The 10,561-nt window shown below is 41.6% G+C and overlaps 1 long non-coding RNA gene across 1 annotated transcript in view; it reads left to right on the top strand.

The window, feature by feature from the left end:
* The window catches only part of LOC113912046, a 210,913-nt gene that overhangs the window by 7,849 nt on the left and 192,503 nt on the right, over nucleotides 1-10,561 (top strand). The window contains exon 2 of the long non-coding RNA XR_003516676.2: nucleotides 16-144. This is a non-coding gene — a long non-coding RNA (uncharacterized LOC113912046). The remainder of the gene's footprint in view (nucleotides 1-15; nucleotides 145-10,561) is intronic.

Here is a 10,561-nt window from a genome sequence, read left to right as displayed (position 1 = left end):
TGCTCCCTCTTCAAGATTCCGTTTAGGTGACGCTTACCTCTTGGCACCCAGTTATCGGAGTCCCTAAGTTGTGACCTCCTTAGCGGCTTCCCCAATATCTTGAAGTTCTTGGAGAGCTGGAATGGTGGCCTGTTGCCCTGTATGGTAAGATGGTTAACACCGTATAATACTTAGTAAATAAGGAAGAAATCAATTTAGCACAATAGGATCCCAGTACCCACTTTCAAGCACTTACGTGTGAATTAGGTTCCTTGCCGTTGAAGTTATTCTAGGAGGGTTTGACAACTGTTATTGGACGTCCTTCTAAATGCACCTGAGACCACTATAAGTGGTAGTCCAAGTCTTCCGCTGCTTCTTTTGTTGTTTTTCTTTTCTATTCCGTTTCTGCACCTTTTCTTCTGGCACTCAGTTATCAGAGCTCCAAGGTAGTGATCTCCTTACTGGCTTTCTTGCTGCTCTACTCTTTGTATTCTCTTTAGTCCGTTTTTCTAAACTTTTATTTCCGTTTTTTTGAGGCCTGGGAGTGGGTTGTGAATAGTAGTGCTGTTTTGGCTTGGGTTTCATAGTCACAAAGATTCAGTGTTAGATTGAACTGTTAATATCCGAATGAGCTATACACTGCTGGATCAGAATGCTGTTCACTTTGCAATTTTATTTATTAACTTTAAAATTCTAAAATATACTGTAATTTAGTAACCCAGTTTTGGCATTTAGTTTTTCATTTTTTGAAGGTCTAAGAATTTAGAATTGGCCAGACCCTTTCTCAGCTTCTGAGAAGCTTGATTTTGTTTCTTCTTTTGTGCCCCTCCTTGCTTTCTCTCCTGCTTCATGTTCACGCCCAACAGTGGAAGAAGGCACGGTTGTTTCTCTCCAGAGAACCTTTCGTGCTAGAGTTTGCACCTTGAACTTTAAGAAATTCTCATCCTTGGCTACGTGCCACTAGTTTTGAAAAGATGGAGACCACTTAATTTGAGCAGAAGAGCAATATCTGGTCACTTGTCAGGACTAACTCACAGGAACTGACTGGGCCACACAAAGCAGGAGTGACTACTACAGTTACTTCAAGTTATGTAGAGCTTAGCACCACTATTGCCAGTCATCTCAGTTCAGAGGAACTCCCACTTTCCTGAGAAGGAGCTGGTAGTGGCTGGCAGAGCAAGTGAGATCTGATTAGGCAACCAGATAGTCGTAAATTTTTTTGATCCTGGAAAAACAAGAGTGTTTACACTCTTGTGTACAATAACATCTTCATTGAAGGCACAACTGTTCAAAATCTGGGAAGAATGTTCAGATGACTATCACATTGACTGCAACACTGGTCATTTTCTGATTTGTTCTTCAAATCTGAGCTAAGAGCCAGGAGTTCTGGGTACAACGTGTTCCACTCTCTACCAGGGCTGTTATGGAAAATAATACATGTAATGCAGAATTGTCCTGTCTGAGGTAGTATTATTGAGTCCTATCAGTGGTAGTATAACTATGGCTGAGTTATCTACCTAACTTGTCATTATTTTACTTTCTCTTCGCTGTTTATGAGACATGTGCCAGGTTATGATACTTGGGATTTAAGGATGTCAAGGGGTGAGAAGGAATGTGTGGGAAATCATATTGTTGGCAAACTATTAACATTCTTTTGTGTTTGTCAATGGTAAAACCAAGTTCTGGTCATTTTATTAGGAAGATGAGACTGTAACTCATTCTCAACCAATATTTATCTTTCTCCTGAAAAGATGGTGTTTATTACTGCTGAGTTCAAAACCTGAATTTTGTCAATAAACACAGTTCTATTCTTTTCAGTGATGTATTCAACAATCTTTTTAGGAAGATGTAAAAATCGGGGTCCCCGTGTGGCTCAGTCAGTTAAACGTCTGCCTTTGGCTCAGGTCATGATCTTGGGGGCCTGGGATCGAGCTCCACATTGAGCTCCACATCGGGCTCCCTGCTCAGCGGGGAGTCTGCTTCTCCCTCTCCCTCTGCTCCCCCCTGCTTGTGCTCTCTCTCTTTCTCTCTCTTTCTCATGTAAATAAATAAAAAATCTTTTAAGAAAACTGTTTTAGAAAAATGTAAAAATCACTCTAAATTTATTTAAATTGTGCAATAGATTAACTCAGTGGCCCCAGTGAATTAATCTCAAAATAATTAAAGTCTTTTTAAATTAAATTTTAATTTTTAAAATAATTTTTGATTTACAGAAGAGTTGCAAAGTTCCTATGTATACTTCACCCAGCTTCCCCTAATGTTACATCTTCTATTACCAAGAGACACGTGTCAAAAAAAGGAAAGTAACATTGGTGTATTAATATTAACTAAGATACAGAAATTTTCAAACCTCTCCAGTTGTCCACTAATGTTTTTTACTGCTTCAGGATCCAATCTGGGATACCACATTTAAACTATTGAGATCTTTGTTGAAGGTGTGTTCAGGAATGGAGGGAAATGAATAAGACAAAATCATTTTCCATTCTGTTGAAGACTGAACAAAATGCCTGAGGGTTCGGTATATGGCAAATTGCTTTGACCCCAGTAGGCCCCTGCTCAGGGGCTACCTGGGTGTGAGCACCTGCCTCCCCTTGGTTGTCTCCCTTCTGCGTCCAGTTCCCAACAGGTGGCAGTGACGCACTTCGGCATATGATTGATCCAGGTGCATGCCTAAAGCCTGGTGTCTGCTCTCACAGCCCTCGGGCCCACCACCCGTTGCACTAAGTGTAAGTTTTTGGAGCCCAAGAGAGCCTTCTTGCTGCTCGGAAGTCCATTAGAGCAGTGGTTACAATTCAGTGGTCAATAACAGGGCTGTGTTGTTAGACTCCTGGGTTTAAACCCTGCTTCTACTTTGTGACTTTCAGCAAGGACTTTAACCTTTAAGTTTCACTTTTCTCATCCCCATTTCACAAAGAGGAAATGAGAGTTGTAGTGAGGTTTAAATTTTGTAATTTTCAGAGATCATAGGGAAGAGGGGTGGGTACAGAGTAAGCACTTAGTAAACGTTACCTGCTATTATCACTGTGTTCCAGAAACTGTGGGTGGCCCAATCTCCCAATTGGGTGGTCAAGAAGTAACCCAGACTCAACGTTAGAGCAAAAGCATAAGGAAATCAAACTTTTATTTATTGTCAAGAAGAGGATGAAAGTTCTAAGGAAGACTATTCCATTGATAAAAGGAAAGAAATATGAAACTTGGTAATAGGATTCTAGAAAGCAAAGAAAATGAAAATTTTCACTACTGCACATCAGGTGGGGCAAAGGTCACGCTACTCCTCTTTGTGTGGGTCCAATTTTAATCTATTTGTGGCTGAAGTGAGCACAGTTCTCATCACCATCTTAAGTTTAGCTCACATTTAAGCAATGAAAAAACAGGAAAAATGTCCTAATTTGTAGAGATTAATTTTATAGTGACCATCAGGAATACTTCAGTTAGATTTCTACAGAAAAAAGGCATATTTTATAACTTTTATAATAAACATAACTCAGAATTTGCATGGTGTTTGGCATTTTTCAGAGACCTTTCATACTCCCCTTTTCATGTGACTAAGGGAGGGTGTAGGAATTATGATATATATTTTGTTGAGATAGAAGCTCAGAGGGATGAAAGCATATCAGAAAGGGCCTCATAGCAGAAGCGATGCGCGTCAAAGCTTGAGGGATGTGAAGGGGGTTCTCCAGGTAGATGGGACGGGGTCCAGACAGAAGTGCAGCAGAAGGTAGGGAATGGTGAGAGAGGAAAGGGGAGTTCTTTTGTGGGACCAAACACCTCAATACATCTGATGCTTTGACTAAGGGGAGCAATGTAGAGGCAGGGCTTTCTGTGCCAGGCTAGGAGTTCAGACTTTATTCTCTGGCAGTGAGTTGCTTTGAGGCAAAGGACAATAACACGATCAGGTTTCAGTTCGGGAATATCACTGTGGCAGTAGTATAAAAGATAAACTCAAAAGGTAACTAACTAGTGGGTAGGTTCAAGAGAGCTGATATTTTCTAAACCCATTGGTCATGGGATCTCAGGTCCCAGATGGGTGACAATGAGCAGAAGCAACCAGCCAGGTTAGCACCAATAGCAGAATACTGCCTGCAATGAGAGCAGAAACCACTCATTCCTGCTCTGGTTTTATCAGACTTGGAAATTTTCCTGAAGCATTGCCATTTAATTTCCTTTTGCTTACCTCTCTGTGTAATGAGAGTAAAGTATTTGTATAGTATCAACTTAACTATGTTAATTAACATCGATGGAGTACTTCCGACAACAAATCAGGAGGAATGAAGACAAATGTGAAAATGTCTTAGGCTGGTCCCAGAATCCTACCCAGGATAGAGGGTTTAGCAGGCTGCCTAGGCTATGTAGCAGGGTGGATATGGAGAGTTTAGAATCCAATTTTGAGCTGTTTCTATCATAAGTAATGATTCCAGGGACTTCTGCGTTTTATTGTCTCCCTGGAAAGTAGAGGGGCCCCAAAGAGTTATACAGATATTTCAATTTTAATATTGTATTACACCCAGGGGTCTCTCTTGAAACCTGTAGGAAACAAAACAAAATGTCCACTAGGTTTGTATGGATGGTTTGTTTATTCTATTTGCAAGTGCAGAGAACTGACTTCCTGCCAGAGAGAGAACAGGGTGTGATAGATCTGGGACAGTAAACTGAGCAGATGAAGTGCTTTGTTTTTAGCATGCTGGACAGGATCGCCCCAGGACCTGAACTTTCTGTATCTAACGTAGGAAACCCAAAGAAATGCCCTTCCCTCCTGATTCTGGTCCTGTGGATTTTGTCAGGACCTCCATGATCTTTTGAGTGCCTTTGTGGCATTTATTAAGAAAGAACAGGCTACCACAGGGGACCACTTTCAAAGCTGATCTGTCACATGCCCAGGAGGTCTGTGATCTTATCAACAAACAAATCAATTTCCTAACATGATATGAAGAGGGTAAATAGAGAAATCCCTGAGTAGAATCTGGCCAGGGAAATTCTGATGCTGACGAAATTTTGACAGTGGAAGTTTGTTTGCAATTTCTCTTGGAGGCAGAAGAAAATATTTTATGCAGTAGCATGGTTTCTAGAAAGTTAACTGTAAATGTAAGTTTTGCAAGTGGAATTTTACTTTAAATGCACTTCAGGAGTTAGCCATTTAAAGGATTCTTTTGAAGAACCTCTTGTGATCATTCTTTATCCTTCATAGGTTTGTATTTTTTATACTCTTTGCCCATCCCATTTTTCTAAAGCAAGAATTATTTGTAATTGTCTTACAAGCTAAATAAATTAGTCTTGGCTTTCTGAAACAACTTCTTTGGTCTTTTCTTTCCCCCCCCCTTTTTAGATAAAAACAAGGTTTTTTGTTTGTGTTTAAAATCTTCCATTTTCTTATTTCTTTTCTTCCCCTTTTTTCATTTCCCAGAATGACCACATGATAAGAAGCCTAAGAATTTATTGACTTTGACTTTTTTTATCAAGGCAAAACCCAGAGAGAAGGACAGCCCCAACCACCCTACCACCTGCCTATAGAAATATACATGTATCCTACTGCCTTGTCACAGGGATCCTGAAATGCCATCCTAATACTTTATCTTATGTTAATAGATTCTCATTTTATTTTTTAAAAAGATTTTATTTTTAAATGATCTCTATATCCAATGTGGGGCTTGAACCCACAACCCCGAGATTAAGAGTCACACCCTCCACTGACTAAGCCAGCCAGGTGCCCCTAGAACTTCACATTTTAAAATACCAACACCCTAGAGAATTATTGCATTAAATGGTCTAACTGACTAAGCCAGCCAGGTGCCCCTAGAACTTCACATTTTAAAATACCAACACCCTAGAGAATTATTGCATTAAATGGTCTATTGCAGCGTAACACTTAATGGAAAATTATCTGATTATTTTTCTCCTGGCAATGAGAAAAATGGGGATTTTAATGGGAGTGTAGGAAAAAAAGGGTAATATTGGAATCTGGGGCACCATCCTAGAAAGACAGGCTTAACTAAAGGAAAAAGTTGCAGGCTGCCAAGAAGCTGCAGAAGGGATACTGAGTGCCTGGGAAGTATGCTGGAGAAGCTGTTCAGTATCAAAGTAAAGGAAAATGGGAAGCTGAACTAAAGTAAACTTGGATTCCTGCACAATTTAATTTAAGGAAGACTGGATTTTCTTAGCCCATTTAACTTCAGTAGTTGCCAACCATTTGAGAAGAAAGAGAGACTTGAATAGAGACCTTTTCTTTCCAATATTTACTGATCACCCATATAGACTAGGCACTTTGCTAAGTGCTCATCATACAAAGTAGAACCGGATATTTTTGTCCTCAGAGAATTTATATTCTAAAAGGAAAGGTCAAAAGCATAAAAAACTAAGGAAAATATATTTTCAAATTGTGATATGTGCAATGAAGAATACAAAACCTATACTTTTTGTATTTTTTGTCTTCCACTCTACAATTTGACTACCTTGCAACATCTGAGGTACAACAGAGATAAGTTGGCAATGATTACCATCTTCATAATTTACATCATCAACTACTGTTGACTTAGGTCCCATGTAAGAAATCCTGTGTAGGACTTCTAGGGATAATCTTATGGCACTCTCAGAACCCTTGGAAAGGCTGTAAACTTAACATTCTAAGCATGAGGGGCTCCCCCAAGCCAGCTCTAATCATTAAGTAGGTGAGGTGGACCACTGTCTGTGAGGTTTGATTTTAGGATTTATCTTCTGTCTGCTATCCCCAACCTACCACAATCCCATCCTTCAGTGGCATCTTCAGAAATTCCAGGGTTGAGAATTCTAATAGACTGGCCTAAGGAGAAGAAAACAGGGAAAGGTGATTAGTTATGGAGCTGCTGGTGATAAGAAGAGAGAGGCATAAGGAATATACCCAGAGCCCCAGAAAAAAAGGTATTGAGAAAATTGATGGAAAGTGCTCCATGTAGGAGAGTGAACTCATGACACTTCCAGATCAGTAAAGAGTAGAGTGGGGAACAGAATTCCTCCTAAACTTTAAGGGTAGAGTGGGGAGCCACTTGAGGTCCCTGCTTGTTCAACTGTTATAGGGGACTATAAATCTATATTATGCTAGGCTGCATGCGCAGTCCTAAACATTCTTTTATGCATGTGATTACTAAAGCCACTACAAGGAGAAGTCAGGCAGATGACTTAAGTTATTTCTCTATTACAAGGATCATTGTAGATAGAATACCGAGGGATGATGTAAAATATGGCTATGCCTTGTCTCCCACTAGTGAGAGAGGTAATAAGAGGAATATGAACTAGAGTAATCAAGTAAAACTGCTGTATTCTTGAGCCTTTTCATGGGCACACATTTTTTTATCTGCCCGGCATCCTTTGGGGGGAACACATCCCCCACCCTCTTTCCAAAGTATTCCTGGTGAAGTGGTTTGGCCCAGGGATGGGTATGTGGTCCAGACTCAGTCAATCAGAGTATTTTATCTTTCTAGTCACAGTGATTAGTTCCTGAAAGAGCATTTAGCCAGAAGTCTCTCTGGTTATTTACCAGCTATCCAGAAAAATAGCCCTTTTCCAGGATCATAGGCAACTGTGGCAGCGTGAGGCGGCCAGAGTCCATCTGACTGAGACATGGAGTCAGCTCAAAGATGAAGCCAAGCAGAGGGAAACGGGATAGGGAGTGAGGGCAGAGAGGTCCTAACCTGTACTATATCCACTCTAAGAGATCCTTCTGTGCGTGAAGCTGAGTTAAAAGGGCAGGTTTCTACCAGTCTCTATGAATAGGGCAATCAGGTCCCTGACTCACCATAGAACCAGTTGTCCTTGTCAGAAGGGGACATTTCTCCTAGGACATTTATCGTGGAAGGGACTGATGATAGCAAATAACCAAGTGGGACTATTTGAACTTATTTGCCTTTGGGTAACTTCAAGTTTAGTGTATACCTGTCTACTCTCTCTGAAGCCTTCCTGTGCCCCGCATTCTCCCACCCCACGCCACCCGGCTGCCTTCTGTCAACCTGCATTACCATTCATCTAGGGGGAAAATGAGTGAGGAAGAAATAGCGAGACTGAGATAGCATCCAAACCCAACATAATTAGTCTTCTTGTCTTTCTCAGACATCAGTCTTTAGAATATTTGAAGGCAGAACTGTGTCTCCCGCTCCTGGACAGTCAAGGTCTTACACAGCCCCAGAACTTAGGGAGCATGTCAGTGAACATGAGTGAATCTGCAAGGGCCTCTATTTGTATTTAACCTGAGAAAGTCATTGCTTTGGATGAGAGCACTGCCTCTCCAAGCATCCTCTTAAAAAATGCAAATACTCAGAGGAAACGTAAGGTACTGCCCTGTCGCCCAGCAATTCTCGTCCTTGGCAGCTATCAGAACAAGGGGAAATACAAACACTGGATTTTAGAGAACAGTCTGAGTGTGATAGAAAGGGCACAAATTTGGTTAACTAATTTGGAAAACATTTTGGCATATCTCCTAAAGTTGAACATTTGTATGCATATGATCCAACAATTCACTCCAAGGGATGGACCCAAGGGAAATTCATGCAGATTTACAACAGGAGATGTGTGCAAGAATGTTCATAGTTGCACTGATCACAGTGTGAAAACCTGGAAACAGCTCAAATGCCCATCAGCAGGAGAGTGGATGGATGAATTGTAATATATTCACGAACTGAATATCACATGGCAATAAAAACAAATGAACTACGCTAATTCACTACAATGTGGATAAATCCTAGAAATGAAACAATGAAACATTAAGTGAAGAAAGCAGATGTCCTAAAAGTATACAATATCATATAATTCATATAGAGTTGAAAACAATTAATATAAGAATATACTTTATAATCTTAAATCTTAGTTCATTCAAACACTGCCTGAAATCTTTGGAAGGATTGACAGAAGAGGTAAAACTTGAATCATAAATATAGTTGGATCGACGGAAAATGAGTGATCTTTTCCACTGTGTGATTAAGCAGAGACTGAGGCGGGAATATGTTTGGTGACTAAGAAGATAAAAAGATGATACTATTAAGAGTACAAATAGACCGTGAGCTTTCTAAAACCTGGTATTGTGTGTTATTTATTCTTGTATCCCTGTGGCCTGGCAAGGTCCCTAGAAAAATAGAGTTCAACAACTGTTTGTTGTTTAAGTAGATTAAATAAATGAATAAAAACATAACTTAAAAAAGAATATACTTTATAGAACTACATATAGATGCAATAAAACTATGTATTTAAAAAACAAAGGAATTCTAGATGATGGTTGTATTGAGTGGGGACTTGAGGGGAGTGGGCTGGGGGACCCCATGGTTAGATGAACGTTATGTCAAGGTTCTAGCTTTTGTTTGGGATTGCAGGTACCAAACACATTATTAAGAACAACAAAATTAGTAAGTCAAGAAAAACTGGTTTAGAAAGTGCAATCTCTGAGAGAGGATGATGAGGGAAAAGTGAAGGGAGACAGGGAAAGTTTCGGGGAGTAATGCTGGGGATGAGTTAGCATCGCTTCACCAAGAGCTCTGGAGACACAGGGCGGGTAAGTAGTCAGGTGTGTGTGTGCAGCCACATGGGAGGTCTTCAGGGAGGGTGTTTCGAGAGATTGTGCCTTAGAGTAGTCCTTGCAAGGGAGGAGGATGAAGAAAACTATCAGACTGGGTCTCTCCAATGCAGAGATAACCTCCCCTGGGCACCACTTCTGGGCTGCCTCTGCGGCCCCTTTTGGTAGCAGTTAGGGAAATCAGATCTCACAGCCTGTGTTTCAGCTGAGGCTGGAAGTGGTGGGAGAAGCCACCATGGTCAGGGTGTGTGGCTTATCGGCCCAGCTGCTCAACAGCAGCAAGGGGAAGGTCCTGACTCTCCCAGGCACGACTCTAGCCGGCCCCAGGTGGGGTGAGTTCCTGGGCCGTAAGGGTCACTGAGCCAGATCCGGGGCCGGAGGGTCCAGGCCAGAGAGGCACCAAGGGAAACGAAGAGGAGCATAAAATGTGTCCTGTATGAGCAGGGGCTGGGGAGGTCAGACCCAGCTTTGAACCCCTGTGTGAATTTGGATACATTTCTTAATTTCCCTCGCGCCTCATAGGGAATGTGTGAACGGTGAAAGCTACCACCGTGGGTTGTGAGGATTCGAAAGAGATAATGTATATAATGCAACCAGCCGTCTTCGGCACCTGAGAAGCCCTCAAAAAATGGAATTCCCCTTCGTGCTGCCCCATGCCATGAAGCATAAGTGAGATAGTCCTGGGTGGGGGAGCAGGCCCGGCTTCATTATCCTCTCCTCGTCCCACCTCACACTTGTCCTGACCCGGGGCAGCCCACGGGCATTAGGCACCTGCGTTAGAGGGTGTTAGAGGATGAAAGAGAGAAGACAATTTCCGACATTGATAGTCCTGGCCTGTACCTCTCCTCTGTGCTCTTGGCTTGTGAAGCTTTTGGGTGTAAAGAGGCACCCCAAACAAAGATGGGTGTTTCAAGCAGGCAAAGAATTCGCCACCCCCCTTGCAATGATATTCTTTAAATATCTGTCTAATATATACTTTGGTTGGGGGCAGAGCTGGCCCCAGCAGGACAGAGGCACCCCTTTTCCAGTGTGTCAGGAGTTGGGCCTGGGGCC

Source organism: Zalophus californianus, chromosome 12 (assembly GCF_009762305.2).
Source record: "Zalophus californianus isolate mZalCal1 chromosome 12, mZalCal1.pri.v2, whole genome shotgun sequence".
In the NCBI taxonomy this organism is placed as follows: Eukaryota; Metazoa; Chordata; class Mammalia; order Carnivora; family Otariidae; genus Zalophus; species Zalophus californianus.
This window is presented reverse-complemented; position numbering and strand designations above follow the sequence as displayed.